The sequence below is a fragment of the Choristoneura fumiferana genome, chromosome 25, assembly GCF_025370935.1.
Source record: "Choristoneura fumiferana chromosome 25, NRCan_CFum_1, whole genome shotgun sequence".
Taxonomy (NCBI): domain Eukaryota; kingdom Metazoa; phylum Arthropoda; class Insecta; order Lepidoptera; family Tortricidae; genus Choristoneura; species Choristoneura fumiferana.
Genome location: NC_133496.1, coordinates 6,627,016 through 6,643,834, shown reverse-complemented (window position 1 = coordinate 6,643,834; position 16,819 = coordinate 6,627,016).

The following is a 16,819-nucleotide window of genomic DNA, read 5'->3' as shown; positions in this document are numbered from 1 at the left end:
CTCTGATGATATTGTTTACTTTGTCTAGAATCTTTTTATATACTTATATCATTTTTACTATTTATGTGGCTTTCTATAAATAAATTATTTTGTTGTATTGTGTAACCTTATATCCGTGTTGTGCCCAGTTTTAGAAAGATAAAGTTCAACTTAACGTACATCTTGGGGTCTTCAAAAAACGAGCCTACTATTTTCTCAAAGTCCCGGCGACGCATCAGCAGGGCTACTACGAAACTCGAAACTCGAAGTTCGTGTCGTGCGGTTCCTCTGACACTTATACTATTTAATACGAGAGCGAGAGGGACGGTACGATACAAACTTCGAGTTCCGAGGCTCGTAGTAGCCCTGCTGTAACTCAACTTAAGTTATGGGTGTCTATTGGCGGTGGTGATTTGATTTCCACCAGGTGATCCGCCTAATCGTGTTCCCCCAAATCATATAAGAAAAAGTACGGACCCCTAGCTCCTCATGGCAGTGTCGTAAAAGGCGAGTCAAAATTTGTAAAGAATTAATGTATGGTTCACAGGTTCGCGGGTTCACGGTGGATGCAAGCCGCTTACAACCGAGGCAACTGGAGGTCTATGGGGGAGGCCTATGTCCAACAGTGGACGTCCTATGGCTGATATAAAGATGATGATTAATAAAAGGGTTATACTATAAAAGTTACAAAAGAAACTTAAAAGTTGCAATTTCTTATGAGAAATTTAACAATTACTTATGTCCAATTTCCACTAAAAATAGGTAATAAGCGTGAACGGAGGCAACGGACTAAGTGAACCTGAGTAACAAACTTATGTATGACTTCTTATTCAGTGAAAGTATTGGAGTTCGCTCCACATGCAGTGGAGGGTGAGCAATGTCATACTTATTGTATTAAAGTGCCAGTAATGGTAATTTTTGTATTGAGCTCTAGCCTACTGTTTACCAACAGCACTACATCTTAATTACCGAAATTAATCACGTTAATGTTTCGTGCCTGTTAATTTTCAGGCCACAGGGCGGCTTTGTGCTCGAGCCGTTCGAGCCAAGTGCTCGACTGCTCGAACGCTCGAGTGAGCGGTCACGCTTATTAGAGCCAACCCGAGCGAAGACGGGCACCCGGGCGGTATTAGATCTGTCATCTCGTCAGCTGTAAAAAAAGCGTGTGTCTCTGTCACATGCAACTGAAAAGCAAAGATAGAGTTTTGAAAGTGTTTGGCAGCCTTTTGTTTTGTTTATCGAGAAAAGCTTTGGTTTGACGGCGGCGCTAATTGCTTTTCTTCATTTCATTATGTATATAGGGTATATCAGTCAATGGTATTGGCACTCCTTCAGCAAATATCTCGTAACTGACTGGGTGGTTACTAAGTAAAACATGTTGTAAAGATATCCAAATTAAATGTCTTGACAGTCAACCTGAATTGTCACAAAAATATACTCAGCGGCACAAAATTTGGCCACCCTTCATACAAAGTTACCGATTCTGCATACATTTGAGGGCCAGATTTTTTGCCTCTCAGTATATACTCGTATCATGACTCTTGGTATGTCACTGTAGGTACATTAGTTACTTAGGTAAGAATGACAAACTTTCTGTGTCGTTTATTATTTATTCAGTTTTACTAAAATAAGGTTGCACTTAGATGCTTTTTTGAAAGGTTTTTTTCAGTCAGTCATAGCCATACTAATTGAAATGTAGTCTGAATTAGGACCAAAACTAAAAAATATATAATTAAGTATTCGGAGTCTGCTTAAAACAAATGTCTATCAATTTTATTTGGGATAAGGTTCCAATTCTGACGATATTTAGGTAGATTAGACTATTAATATTCTTGTTGATGTATTTCAAATTGATATTTTTCCATTAGAACATAGATTTTAAATTGTCTATTTTCCATTTGTACTCAATAACAGAAAATCTCAGTCATAATATAGCTGGACAAGTTTGAGCGTGACACTCAGTAGGACTCTGTCGCAGTCAGCATTTGCCGCAGTTATCAAAAAAATTCTGATAAACATAACTCGAACAGGTCATTTCAAAAACAGATATGGAAATAGAACAAGATTAAATAGAGTCATAATATGTACCTAAAAATATAATACTTAACTAAAGCAGATGTTATCGTAATTTAACATTTGACCTTTTTTTAATTGTGTATCTTTCATAGTTTTGTCAAATTGGCATCTCTGAAACAGTTTTGTGACAATTGAAATTCGCAAAATTATTTACTTACGGTTATTTCTAAATATTTTAAACAAAGTTAAATTAGTAACGGTTATTAATTTTAATTGAAAAACTTTCACAAAGATGGTTAATATTGGGTTACCAATATAAATTTCATTTAAAATATAAAATTTAAATAATACTCATAGTCAAATAGTACTGAATATAATACGACTCTATTTAATTTTGTTCCATTACCGCGTTGCGATTGTTTTGTAATGACCTGTCCGAGCTATGCTGATAAGGACAGTAGAGACTGACAGGGTTCTACCGAATGTCACATACAAACTTGTCAAGGTATAGTCAAAGGATTGACTAAATCCTAATTTAGGTAGGTAGGTACATTAATTAAATATTCTGAATCGTTATTGCTGGTATGCATTTAATTATCTTAGCGTATCGAGTTTCAAGTAATATGAGAATAATGGACACGTGTCCATATTAGGCTAACGGTCTTAAATGACTAACAGTTAATTACATTAGACATATTTTCTGCTCGATGTAGACTTATAATTTTACCTTTAATGACCTATTAATATCAATTAATATGAGGTACAGTCAAGGGTATAAATATCTATACAGCCATAGTGTCAAATATATGTACTTATATGTACATCGACCTTTATGGTGAGTGACAAAAAGGCGCATTGATATTTTGGACGTCTTGGTAACCTACATTATATTTATGCCCTTGACTGTACATACTTATCCGTGCTGGCTTTTAGTTTTAAAGTACAAAACTCAGTACGTGAGTCTTACTGGCTATTTTGTGGTTTTCATTTCTACCTAGGTACTCGAAGCTGCACTTTCTAGTAATAAGTTTTAAAGATAAAGAAATAAACAACCTTTAGTCAACTCTTTTAAAGGTCTATTAAAGAGACCTTTACTAATATAGGTTAAAAGGTGAAACTTCGTTAACGACACGTTGATAAGATGAAAATGACAACTATAACAATTGCACTTTTAGGTTATTTTTAACTTTCGGAGCCAAAACGGTAAAAACGGACGGGGAGTTTCTTCATGTATATCCGCATTCTATCTGTACCTGTACCTACATACTTACCCGCCACCTCAAGTCGCTTAGAAACCTTTAGTCATTCATCCGTTTTCCTCATTAAAACGCTCTCTCTCAATAATTAACATGTTTATTTTCAATCATTATTCCTTCGACCAGCTTATTATTAATCTTGCGGACATAAAAACACACGTATCTTCAGACCCATTTCTCAATCACGTATAACTAATGGTCGACACCACAATTTATTGGTCTGATCATAATAATTATATTGTAACAATTATTGTTCCGTTAAATGTACATTAAGATAGTAGTATCAGGGGACGATTCGGTGAAGTAACTACGGATATTTGATTGCTTTATAGCATACGCTTGGCCAACAGAATCGGTATAGAGGTAAAGTTATTTCGAAAATACAAACTGAGACATGATGCACAGAAAAACCAAAAAAAGAGAGCGCTGGGAATCGAACCCAGGTCCTCAGCAATCCGTGCTGCGTGCTATAACCCCTACACCACCGCTGGACAGGAATCTAGACACGATTTTTTCCTATGCATACATATCTCAGGTTGCTTATTTCTACTACGCTACTTAAGCAGCAGCACTAGCGACATCTATGTTTCGATCTCATCGAAAGACGTCACATTCTTTCGGAACTAACCGCTCACCCAGACAAGAGATGTCGCTACTAAGCAATCAAAATTATGATTGTTTTTTTGGAAAAGCAAATCAAATGCCAGTCCTTCAAGAAGTAGTCCAGTTAATCCCGGTGACGCCGTCTAGAGGTAAAGTCATCATCATCATCATCAGCGAGAAGACGTCCACTGGTGAAAAAAGGCCTTCCCTTTAGATCGCCACAATGAACGACAACTCGCCACTTGCATCCACCGGTAGAGGAAAGTGCCTTTAAAAAATTCTCCCTTTTCTTTTAACCCAATTTTAGGTTCTACCTATACGCTTAGTCCTTACATTACAGAAATAATTATAATTTAATCTAACATCAATTAGCTATGCAATTACTACCTAAATCGCAAAATAAATTACTATTGAACAAGTTTAAAAAAGCCGTGGTCACATTCCGAATTTTCCGAAATTTATGTGCTAATTAACATTTGCAATTTACCACGAGATTTACGGTGACACCTGTACAAACCTGCGAAGCAATGCAATGGTGTGTATGAAGTTCGCAATATGCACTAGGTCCGCGTGGTAACGGCCCAAGCTTTCTCATTCTGAGAGGAGGCCTGTAAATATATAATAAATAAATATCACGAGACATTTGACACCAATTGACCTAGTCCCAAAGTAAGCAAAGCTTGTGTTACCTATCATAGTAGGTAACGGATAAACAAAAAAAATGGATTAATACATGTTTAAACACATATTACATAAACACCTAAGACTCAAGATCAAACATTGGTATTGTTCATACAAATATCTGCTCCGACCGGGAATCAAACCTGGGACCTCAAACTTTGTAGTCAGTTTCTCTAACCACTGTCTCACGGTTCTGACTGACTGTTTCTTCTGTTCTGCTATCTGATCGTCAATCCTATGTTCAACAAAGGGACGTATTTAGGCTCTAGGATGAGATGGCTACAATTTTATCTTCCATTCGTCGACACTAAATAGCACAAAGGTCGCTATAGGTAACTTATTCATAGCTCGCTCATCCACAGAAAAAAATACAAAGAGTCCACTCTGAAACTTATCCACATACTGTCGGGAGCATTAAAATGGCGACGTGTCACTATCGAGTGATACGGCTGAGTTGTTTATGACTTCCCGCGGTCAAGCTATTTCAGTCACTCAATGGACGAGTGAATGGAACGCGCTGAATGAGATGTGCCGGCTAATTAATAGCAAAGTACATTCTTTAGACAATGAACGTTTCGAGAACAAAGTGACTGAATTGCTTGGAGTTTCTTCTCAGCCAGTCATAACGCGCGTCTAGAATGTCGTCTTATCTTTAATGCCATATTTATGAAACACAAAGAAGATGGGAAGAAGAACTAGGGGGGACGATAGAGGATGTCCAATAAATAGGTACATTCAAGCAATTTGATTCCTAGGTCACCACAGAACCTTAGTCATTGTGTCATTTTACAATATCCAACAAGCATTGCTATAGACAAATCAAAATAATTTTCTTCTATGGTAAGGTTCTATAGTAGCCCAGTAATCAAATTGGTTAACTGTATATGGTAAACTGCATGCTTAATTGAGCGATACCCGTGTTTTAACAATAACAAGAAGGAAGGACTCACACAATAGCGATTATAAGTATGAAAGAGAGTCCCAACTTCGTTTCATTCATTTTTGTATTGTGACATCCCAATCTATCGATTGACTTATATATCTTCCTTTATAAAGCTATTAAATCGAATCGATTAAGTTTCAATGAATGCGTAAACATGTAGTAAACCTCTAGCAAGTACTCGTATTTAAGTAGCACCATAAAACTATTTATTTATGCCCGCGTCCGAACCGTAAGTGGCATTACACGTATTGATATTGGGAGCCCACTGGGTATTTGGTGCGGTCAGGAATGGAGTTTGAGTCACACCAGGGAATATAAATAAAATATACCGTGTTGTTTAACCCCCGACGCAAAAGGAGGGTAAAGTTTTTTTTATTAGGAGAGGGAGGCAAACAAGCATGCGAGTCTGGGGGGCTACTACGAAATTCGAAAATCACTCACTCTCGTATTAAGTAAATAATATAAGCGTAAGCGGGACGGCAAGATACGAAGTCAGAAATTTGCACTTCGTTCGTGGTATATGGGATAGAAAATGATCTCCACCCATGACCGCCCATGAGTACCAACTACTCAAGTGTGATTGGAGAGTCATTGGTCCGTTGCCGGCCTTTAAAGCAAGTATAAGATGTAGACCTGCAAGCCCTTTTCTTGAAAGTCCCGCGATGTCAAGTGGCATCGTAGTTCTCAGATTTTTTGCGTGCAAGCTAGTTTCTTTGCGGTGGTGCTTAACTATATTTTAAAAAATCGATTCAGCCGTTCTTGTGATATTGAACTTTGATTGTCTCAATTATCTTGGCCTGTAGGTATACGTCCCACTGCTCGGCACAGGCCTTTCAAGTTTATCTTGGATTTGGGCTGAAGTACCGAAGCCCAGTAATCTTGTCCATAGCCAACCAACCCCATACTTACTCTACTCCATGTCGCTTTCTGTCGGGAAATAGTTTGACAACATTTTGAACTGTCCCCTGGTAAAGACGTCTCATGGTGTATTAAAGGATGTAATTTCCATAATATTTCTAAACATTGAATACTGGTAAACACAAATACAATACTGGTTAGAAAACCCAACCCACACAATTACTCACGTATCGTTCGTTTTTGTTACGCATTCACGTCGTGCCTTTATTTATAAAGTGCGTAAAGTGTTTTATAAAGAAGGTAACTAAGGAAGTGTACTGAACATGCTAAGCGATGGGGTACCTAATTATTTAACTCGTAATTTCAACATGGAGATCCGGTTCGAAGGACCAATGTTAGGGTCCTACGGGACGTTAAATAAAATCGTGGACTGTAAATTAAGGCTGGTTTAATAGCCGTCTAATAACAATCGATAGGTATAATTAATTTTGGAAACAGATTAAAATAAAATAGAATAAAGCGATAAGGCTGCCTATTGCTTACCTTGTAATTTTTCTCTCTGTGTATCTGTTTTCTGTATCGCTTACTATTTGTGGTGTACAATAAAGAGTCATTGCAATGTACCTATTGTAAGAAAGTTAATTAAATTTGAAATCTATTTATTTCAAGTTATAATATTTAATCGTAAATTTTTGTGTATGCGGAGAGACGTTATTGTACACCAGAAGAGCCCTATGATTACCTGAAATAGTATTTTATTTCCCACTCCAAGTGTACCCCTTGCGTGGTCAATATTCCAGCAATCAAAACTCAAGTAGAGCTAACCGATAGCACGCATAAAAGTAGACTGTAAAGTTTTACGATTCTTTTTAGTGGCGTGAACTATGGCTTAAAACCCCGACTCCCAAAATGGTTTCCCGCATTGTTATTCTATAGTCGTTGGGTTTGTTTTGGTCCAGGTGAAATATTTGAAAGGCAAAAAATATTAAATGATATTTTACAGGACAACTCACGTCTTAAATCGAGTTGAGCTCGACATGTTTCGATGTTTCGGACTGATCCGTAGCCGTTCCTCCAGGAGCAACGCGACTCGGCGGCTGCTGCAGCACATTTTTAATACAAACTTTTTTGCTGACTACTTACGTTGTCATCTAATCTACATACGAGTATGTATATCAAATTTCAAGTCAATCTGACCATTGCAAGTGGGTCAAAGTGAACTTGCAAGATTTGAACCAACAACAACAAAAGATAGGACTAGTGAGGCACGAATAAATTGAGTATGTCACTTGTCACTGTGTGAGAGCCGTTCTTGATACATGAGCCTCTTAAAATTTTGTGAACAAGTACTTAGGTACATAACATAACACAAGAAGTTATTACAAATAAAACTTACTAGCAAGGATTTTTTTTTAATTTACTGCTATTTGAGCATCAATAAGGAATACCTATTTATCAGTATAATAAGAAATCTCCAATTAATACTGAGCAATCAATAAGTAAGGAAGTAAATAATAGTACAATTGCGCAAATTTTTGGGCGGATAGATGCAAAAATCGTACAAAATATAACCGTTTCGCTGCAATTATCGCAGCAGAAGGCGTCAGTGCAACCGTTTAAACATAGCATTTACACTGCATTTCAGCGATAAAAAAAAGCATTTAACCCTGGCATTTTCCAATACAGATTCCATGACGCGCATGTGGTCCCACCAACCCATTGGCTTACATTAACTCGTCCATTGCCCACCCAAAGAAATGTGTTTCCTAGTAACTTGCCGCCCGCACGCCCAATTAACTTGGCCGTCTTGAAAGTCTTTATCTTTGAGATTAAGGGGCAGCGTGTTTGAGGATTTAAAAAAATATTGACTAGTATAAAGACAAGAAAAAAAATACCATGGGACAATTGACACCAATTGACCCAAACTAAGCAAAGCTTGTACTATGGGTACTAGGCAACGGATAAACATATACACTTACTTAAATACATAATTAAATGTCCATGACTCGAGATCAAACGGATTCGTATTATTTATACAAATATCTGCCTCAATCGGGGATCGAATCCGGAACCTCAAGCTTCGTAATCCGGTACTTTAAACACTGGCTACCTGGTCGTCAAAAATCTCAAAGCCGAGAAGATTTAAGAACATCCGGCAAAATATTAATTGGATTAGCGCACTGATTTTGAATAAATATAAAAACCAGCTTAAAAAAAGTTAGTATTTCTAATTTGGTTTTTATTTGCAATACTCTTGCTCAACACAATTTTTTTTTCGGATTTTAGATTGTTTGGTCGGTTTTTCGCTTGTTCTAGCCAAGGACATCTCTGGTGCGTAGAACGAATTTCATCCGGTGATCTAGAAATTTATTTCGTTGCGAAAAAATCTTAAGGTAGCATTATATTATAATATTTATTTTGTGGTTTAGTAGTTTCAGATTATTCCCTAACTTTTTTATTATGTGGCTCAACATATTACTAAAATCGTTTTTTTTTGGAAGGAGAGCGAAGAGATCCTGTAAGGATATATTATCCCTTTGAGATTTGAATTTTTAAACCTTTTGAATAACGTTATTGTTTATTTATAATTCAAATTGAAAAAAAAAGATAAAAAAGATAAGTTTTTTGGATTCTTTAGTGGGATAAACATGCAGTTTTGACAAAATATTAAACTGTTTTCAGTAGGTACCTACAATTTTTACAAGTACGGAATAAAAGAGTTCGAGCATGTTCCTAATCTTAACTTTAGCCCATTTATTAATGTTATTATTGCCAAAGTTCAAGATTATAAACAAAATATTAAAAACACACGATATAACTTTATCGTGAAAAGCTAAAGTTCACCAGACTTGATACAAGTAGATTTTTAAATTGTAAACAATGAAATCGAAATATTTTTATAGCTTTTAAATTCTTCAGTTATTTCAAATTCAAATAATTTATTGTTAATTATAGGTACATTTGAAGTTTGTGTTTTCCAAAATATTGAAAAGAACTGCCATAATTTGCTTTTACATATTTTTCCTTAGGAATTAGAAATGAAAAGTACGTCAGAAATTAATCATACTACATTTCTGACAATAAACTGTCGCTTTTAACTCCCGGATGTAGCAACTATGATACATAAAGAAAGAAAGAAAGAAAGAGAAGACATTTATTCACATTCACACAGACATAAATACAACAAAAAAAACAATGAACAGCAAACACAAATAAAACAAAAAAGAACTACAAAAATAAAAATACACGATTTAGTGTGCCCCGCAAAAGTGAAACGGCCGCTGACTCAGCATAATGCTGAGGCGTTAGACGCCTGCAGCGCTGATATTCTGTCAGAACCGTCTGTGACTCACGGAATGATACATAAATATACTAAACTTATGTGTAAATAAAATTAAGAAATACAATAGATTTAATTGTAAGTAAACAAGATATAAATAAATAAATTATAATAAACCATAAGTAAAAACAAGGGACAAATAAGTTGTTCAAAAACAACAGGCTGGCGTACTCAGTGCTGGTTTAGTGAAATGAATTTTGGAGAGTCAACAAGGTATTCCTTCAGATTGCGCTTGAAGGTGTACCAACTAGACGCTCCTTGGATAGGAGGAGGAATATCATTCCAGTACTTGGACGCCGCGAACTTAAAACATACACTGTGTTTAACTTGATTTTCGTTATTTCCGACAGATCCATTCTGTAATAGAAACTACATACTACTCGTTCTATTGGTTATTGACCTTTCGGCCAAATCATTTCGTTTTATTTCGAGAAAAAAAATCGTTTTAAGCAGAATATAAGTTCTCAGTAATTTTTAAAGACTAGAGACAGAAAAATAAACTTTTTAACCATTTTTTGCAAAAAAAACTATGAGTCACGGATTTTAAAAATGCGTCACAAATTAAGACTTTTTGCGCTGCTTTACTAATGTGTATTTTTAAATAACTTAATTTTATTTCATTTGGTAAACAGTAAGTTAGACCACTAGTGTCTTAGAGAATTTAACTTTATTATACCTTTGAATGGTCTTTTAAAGTTAGCGGAAATCCACAATAGCACATTGTATATTATATCAACATATTTTTTTTATAAAATGCAAGATGAAGGTGACCCGTCTCCCTCTTAAGCGGGCACCGCCAAAGTGTCGCGTTCTATTCCGAATAAAATTTTATCGACGAATCAACATTTTTATTTATTTTATGTCTTCATTCGACTGCTTTCCGGTAGCGGTTAATAGTTAAAATCCATTAATGTTAATTATATATTCACCCGTTTATCTGGCATTAGTTTTATGAACTATAAAGACAGCGCGGTGTAATTTGTAAGCAAAACTCGAGCCAGGGATTGTTAATTCGTTTGTTATTGCCGATTAGGAACCGGATTGATTTGGCCCGGGTTGGGGCGAATGGAGATTAGGCGGCGGTTTTGTGATCAGGATTATTGACGAGCCTTAACGACGTTAGTGGAGAATAAATGTTATCGCTTAATAAGTGGACGAATTGATCGCTAACGTGCTAATTATGAAGGTGAAGTTAGGCCAAATGAACTAACGAGCTTTGTATGAAATTCTTACTAATAATATAAATTGAAATAATGGTGCTTGACTATAGGCCTAAGCCTTATGAATAGGCTCAGAATTGCTCAGCGAGCTATGAAGAGGGCTATGCTCAGGGATTCTCTACGGGATCCAATCAGAAATAAGGAGATACGTTGAAGAACGAAGGTCACCGACAATCTGTTGGTGAAATTCTGGTGGTCCGGCCAGGATCGCATGCACAGGACAATTCTTCAACGGTTTATCGACTTGAAACTTAGTGCGGATATTATGTAGTTTAAAAGGCAATGCAAGTACACTCAATGTAGTATACAACCAGCAAGTAATATTGTTATATTAGGATACCCGACTGTAGCATTCACTTGAATGCATTCTGATCCGTTGTTCTTGGTTTTATGTTTGTGTGTATTATTTTAACTTAAAATGATAAGTGCTTTTTTATTTTAAAGTAACACCTTTATACTTTTAAGCTTTCAAGATTACATATCTTTACTTACAAAATCATTACTTCTATGAACCTATTCGAGTACAGATAGAAAACGAACGGCAGACGTTTAGGATCGCATGCGTCTAATTGATACAATTACCTCGATTCGATTTCTGTTTAATAGTTTCATTAAGGAGACGCCGATTGTTTCAGCTATTTAATAACCTTAATCTTTTTCATCTCTCCTGTTCGGAAAGTTTAATTTTCATGGGTAGATAGCAGGGTGGAAAATTGCGTTTTCACACCTCTCCTTCAGAAAAGTAACTTTTCCTCCCTGACGAGAGGTAGCAAAGTGCAACTTTTCTGTTCAAGGCTTTTCTAAGTGTTTTATTGCAAATGCCGTTTTTTGAAGTTGATAATTGGAAAGCCACGCCATTTTCTATGCTGGTTGTTCTTTAATAATATATAGAATTTATTTTTTTCAAGTTTCTTACAGCTCGGTGTGAAACGTTGTATGAGCGACTCGGGAGCAAAATTATTTTCATCTTGGACGTTAACACTTGAATCCCTCATTACGCTCAGGATTCTACTTTAGAATCCTTAAATGAATTCCTTATTGTAGAATCCTTCGCTACATTCTGGATTCAATGTAAGTCCTCGCCTTAAATACACCATTTTGCTCCCTTGTGACTCAAATAACTATTTCATCTCTAGGGTGGAAAGTAATTTTTTTCTTAATTTTTCGATTAGCCACGGAGTCGAAGATTTACGTCAATGACACTTTTTTTTCACGTTTTGGCATGGCCATTTAGATGCACGTCGTGACCAAGGTGTTTATATACAACACTGGAGGTTGAATGCCGAACATCCGTTTGAAACAAGAAAATTGATCTTTATTACATCACGAACAAATTCCATCTCTTTCTTTAGTTAGGTTAAGAAAGAGATGGAAGTCGTTCGGGAAATGTGAAAGAAAGAGATGGAATATATAAATAAGTAATAAAGGTCAAACTTCTTCGTTCGGCGTTCAACCTCCAGCTTTGTATATAAGCTCCTTGGTCGTGACCAACTCGTTTTTTTTTATAGTCGGCCCTGGCAAGTGGCCAGGTCGAAAAGGTACCGTTGGAGGTTAGATATAAGTAAATTCAATTTATTATTATTCTAATTTTTTGTAGTATTTTACTTTCCTCACAGTCACAGTCTCAGTCTCACTTCGTTCGAGCGCCAGAAATATCTCGGGTGAAATGGGTCACTTTCCACCCTTGGTTATCAATCTACTATTGCGGTGTGGAATACGTCACTCATAAATTTGTGTCTAGAAAGGTCATAGTTGGCCTGGGAAGATATGGTCGCCTAAAGCTCTCTTTTAGCTCTCCCTCTGCTATACAGGGGAGGGTAGGGAATCGATTATGCCAGATAAAAAGTTGTTGGTATATGAAAATTCTTGGCGAATATAGTGACATATTTTTATGTCACGTATTTCACGTCAATAGAGATACGAAATAAGTGTTTCTCAGACAATGTTAAAAAAAAATCATACAAAATTAAGTATTATTTTCTTTCAAAATCCGGTAACAAAAATGGAGATAAAAGATTGGAGAACCGATAGCCGTTTGACTTAGGTATAATTCTATTTGTAATGCAAAAGTGGGAGATACGATTCAAAACTTGTCAAAAATCGATGAAAACCTCGGGTAACCCCTTAAGCACAGTGAAAAAAAGGGTTAAAAAAACCTGATTAATCCCCTGTTTCACCATCCATTGATTAATTAAATTCATTTGACGTAAAAATGTGATGCCGTCTCTGTTTGTTTTGTTCGAATAGACGGAGACGGCATCACATTTATCCGTCAAATAAAATTAATCAATGGGTTGTGAAACAGCCCCTTAAAGTACAGTGTATATATGTGTGTGTGTGTGTGTGTGTGTGTTTATAACACGTTTAAGCTACCATTCACAAGAGATTAAGATGCCAATCTCAAGAGCATAAAAAAAAACTTTTGTAAATAATAAAACGAATTAGGGTTATGATTGTTGAAGCCAAAATGCGCCTTAACTGTTCCGTGCCGATAAGTAGTAAATAAACATTGTAACGTATAATTGATTATTAATAAGCACTGATGGATCTAACTATGTTTTGAACGAAAAACTAAAAATCAATCGTGTATAAATTGCAGTTTTTAATAATCAACATTGAGACTATGAAAAACACCGGGCAAGTACGATTTGGACGTATGCCCTAATGATTCTGTATTATTTTTATGTTTGTACTTTATAGTCAAAATCAAAAATATATTTTTTATACAAGAGGGGAAAACAAGCATGTGGGTCACCTGATGGGAAGCAATCACCGCCACCCATGGACACCTGCAAGTCGAGGGGTATCGCAGGTGCTTTGCCGGCACTGTATGTTAAGTATAATAGTTATTTCAACTTGTAACCTCCTGACAAAAAAGATCGTGACAGACAGACAAACGGACAACGAAGTGATCTCGTACGGAGTTTATATCTCATATTTACAAAGCATATTTTATTTCTTATACGGAACCCTAAATAGTAAGTCATTGTTTCTTAAATGGGTTCTCTATTAACAAAAGGAGGTTGCAAAAGATTACAGATTGTCAACAGTTACTTGTTGAAAAAACTAGGCTTGCAGCGAAAGGAGAGACAGTAATTACCCGACTGCAGGGAGAGGTATTGTTTTCATAAACTGTACCGCGATTGATTTCACTTTTCTACAGTGGGATTTCTTGTTTTATTTGTTTGTGAAACTTCATTCGCATTTTTTAGTAAAAATAGGATATAGGTATGTAAGTTTACAAAAGTACAAAATTGTACTGGAAGATAAGAAACGTCAATTGGTACCTAGATAGCTACAAAAGGTTGCATGGCGATATTAAAGATTTTCCGGTTAACTTATTTATTTACGGTTTATTTGTCGTCGTTGATTAATACTAAACTGCATTTACGTATATAATAATTATGCCTAAAGAAAATCTAAATACAATACAATATCATTTCAATCTGATTTTTTACAGGCAAAAACAAAACTTTTAGAATTTTCTTTCATTTATGTGGACGTTGCGATAAGTATATTTCATCGCGTAATTCATTCAGCAATTTCAGCACTAAATACTCCCAACTTCTTTTCCCATATACATTGACAAAGAGGGTAGCATATTTCTAGCCACGTACAAAGATGTTGGTGAAGATGTGTTCGTAGTTGGCAATAGTGAACGCTGCTGCGATTCCAAATTCGGGCTATAGTCGCCTTTTAACACCCATGGGAAGAAATGGGTGCGTGGGAAGGCATAAGGGCATTTATAAAAGTTGTTTAGCTGACTTATGTTAGAGTCACCGCTGTAACGTAATCACATCAATTTGCGTAGGATTAATTTTATTATTCTAGGTACATTTGTTGCGTGTGGCTATCTCAATATATTTGCTACTTCGTATTGTTTTAAATGGCATAATTAACGAAATGCAGCCGACGCGATAACTTATCGTATCAAAATTCTGCGAATGGCGACTGGATTTGGTAGAGTCAAAAAACGTAGACCTCCCGAGCGAGTTTTATCATGGAACGACATGACTCTTGAATATAATTAGTTCTCGAATATACTACTATTATAATAAATGCTACTATTATAAAGTTCTCGAGTGGAGACCGCGGATCGGCAAGCGCAGCGTAGGACGTCCACCAACAAGATGGACGGATGACCTGGTTAAAGCTGCGGGTTCACGGTGGATGCAGGCCGCTGCCAACCGAAGCAACTGGAGGTCTGTGGGGGAGGCCTATGTCCAACAGTGGACGTCCTACGGCTGAGATGATGATGATGATGATGCAAAACTTTAAATGCGTGTGCGGAATTTGAACTGGCTATATCTTCATCGTTTTTTGTTTAATTGACGAAAGAAAATGTACGTGACCAATATTTTTTGGTAATCTAACAATGACCTAATCAGACTGTCCCTGTCACTCACGTATTAAATAATATTAGGGCCAGCGGGACGGCAACATACGAAGTTCGAAATGTTCGACATTTGCACTTCGTAGTATAAGTAGTAAGTATAGAGCCAGTCAGGCCTTTCAGTGCATAAATATTGAAGGGCAAGTTCTACATAAACACAGTGCTGTCGTTGCATTCCGAACTCTATGATTCGGGGTTATCACACATGCAGTCGACATAACAATTAGAGTGCAGAGAAATTGAACGAGCGGTGGGCACGTATCGCACGATAAGGCGGCCAAAGGCCAATGTTTACTTAACCGTCTATTTTTTAACTCTCTGACGTCTATAACTTAATTGACCTGGTTACAGATCGAGTCAAATTTTTGTTCATTAGTTCAGACTCGATCTTACCGCACGTGTCATCATCATCATCCCAGCCTATACATGCTGGGCACAGGCCTCCTCTCGGAATGAGAGGGCTTGGGCCGTAGACCAGCCTAGACCAGTATGGATTGGGAACTTTACACACACCATTGCATTTAGTTTCAGGTTTGTGTAGGTTTCCTCACTATGTTTTCCGTCACCGTAAAAGCTCGAGGTACACTTCAAATGTGATTTTGCATATGAATTTCGAAAACATCAGTGATGCGAGCCCGGGTTTAAACCCACGATCCTCTGCTTGATTAAGGCCATAAGTTAAACCAAGGTTAAACCACTAGGCCACCACGGTTCGTATTCCTCGAATGGAGACCGCGGATCGGTCAGCGCAGCCTTCGTCCACCATCGTAATGGATGGATGACGCTTGAAGCCGCGGGTGAAGCCGATGAATGCAGGCTGCTTCCAACCGAAGCTAACGTTTGGCAACCTGAACTAAAAGAATTTTTTTGCTCACCCAAAGCAAAGTGTTTTGAGTGAAGTGATTGGTGAGCAAAGAAATTATTTTAGCTCATTCATATGGACCTCCGTAAAGCAACGCCTGATTCATTTCGCAACTTATCATTTCGCAAATGTTTAATATTTCTGAAATTGTAAATATTTCAGGATTTTTATAAAACTAACCTAACCTGACCTAAAGGGACAAACGATGGCCCTGAAATAAATTCTGAAATATTTACAGTTTAAGAGTTTGCGAAATGAATCAGGTTGCCAAACGTTAGTTGCGAAATGAAAGGATACCATGGGGGAGGCTTGATGATGATGAATTGTTACGACGTGAGTAATGTTAATACTGTATGAACCACTAAGCTCAACTCCACTTATAAAGAGAGAGTGCACATCTTAAACAGAGGTCAATTAGTACAAAATTAAAGTCGCCATATTTTTCACACGCAACCGTTATTTTATGCACACAGCCGTATCATCTGACCCGAGATAACAGCGCGCAATAACTTTTAATTTTAATTGCAATTACTGCAGACAATTAACGTTTTATGACATAGTTAAAACAGATAAACGATAGGCTGAGCAACCATTACGGCTGACGTGATTGGAGGAACAAGAATCATTAGAATCACAATCAAGGAGCGGAATTCTCTTAGCAAAAATCA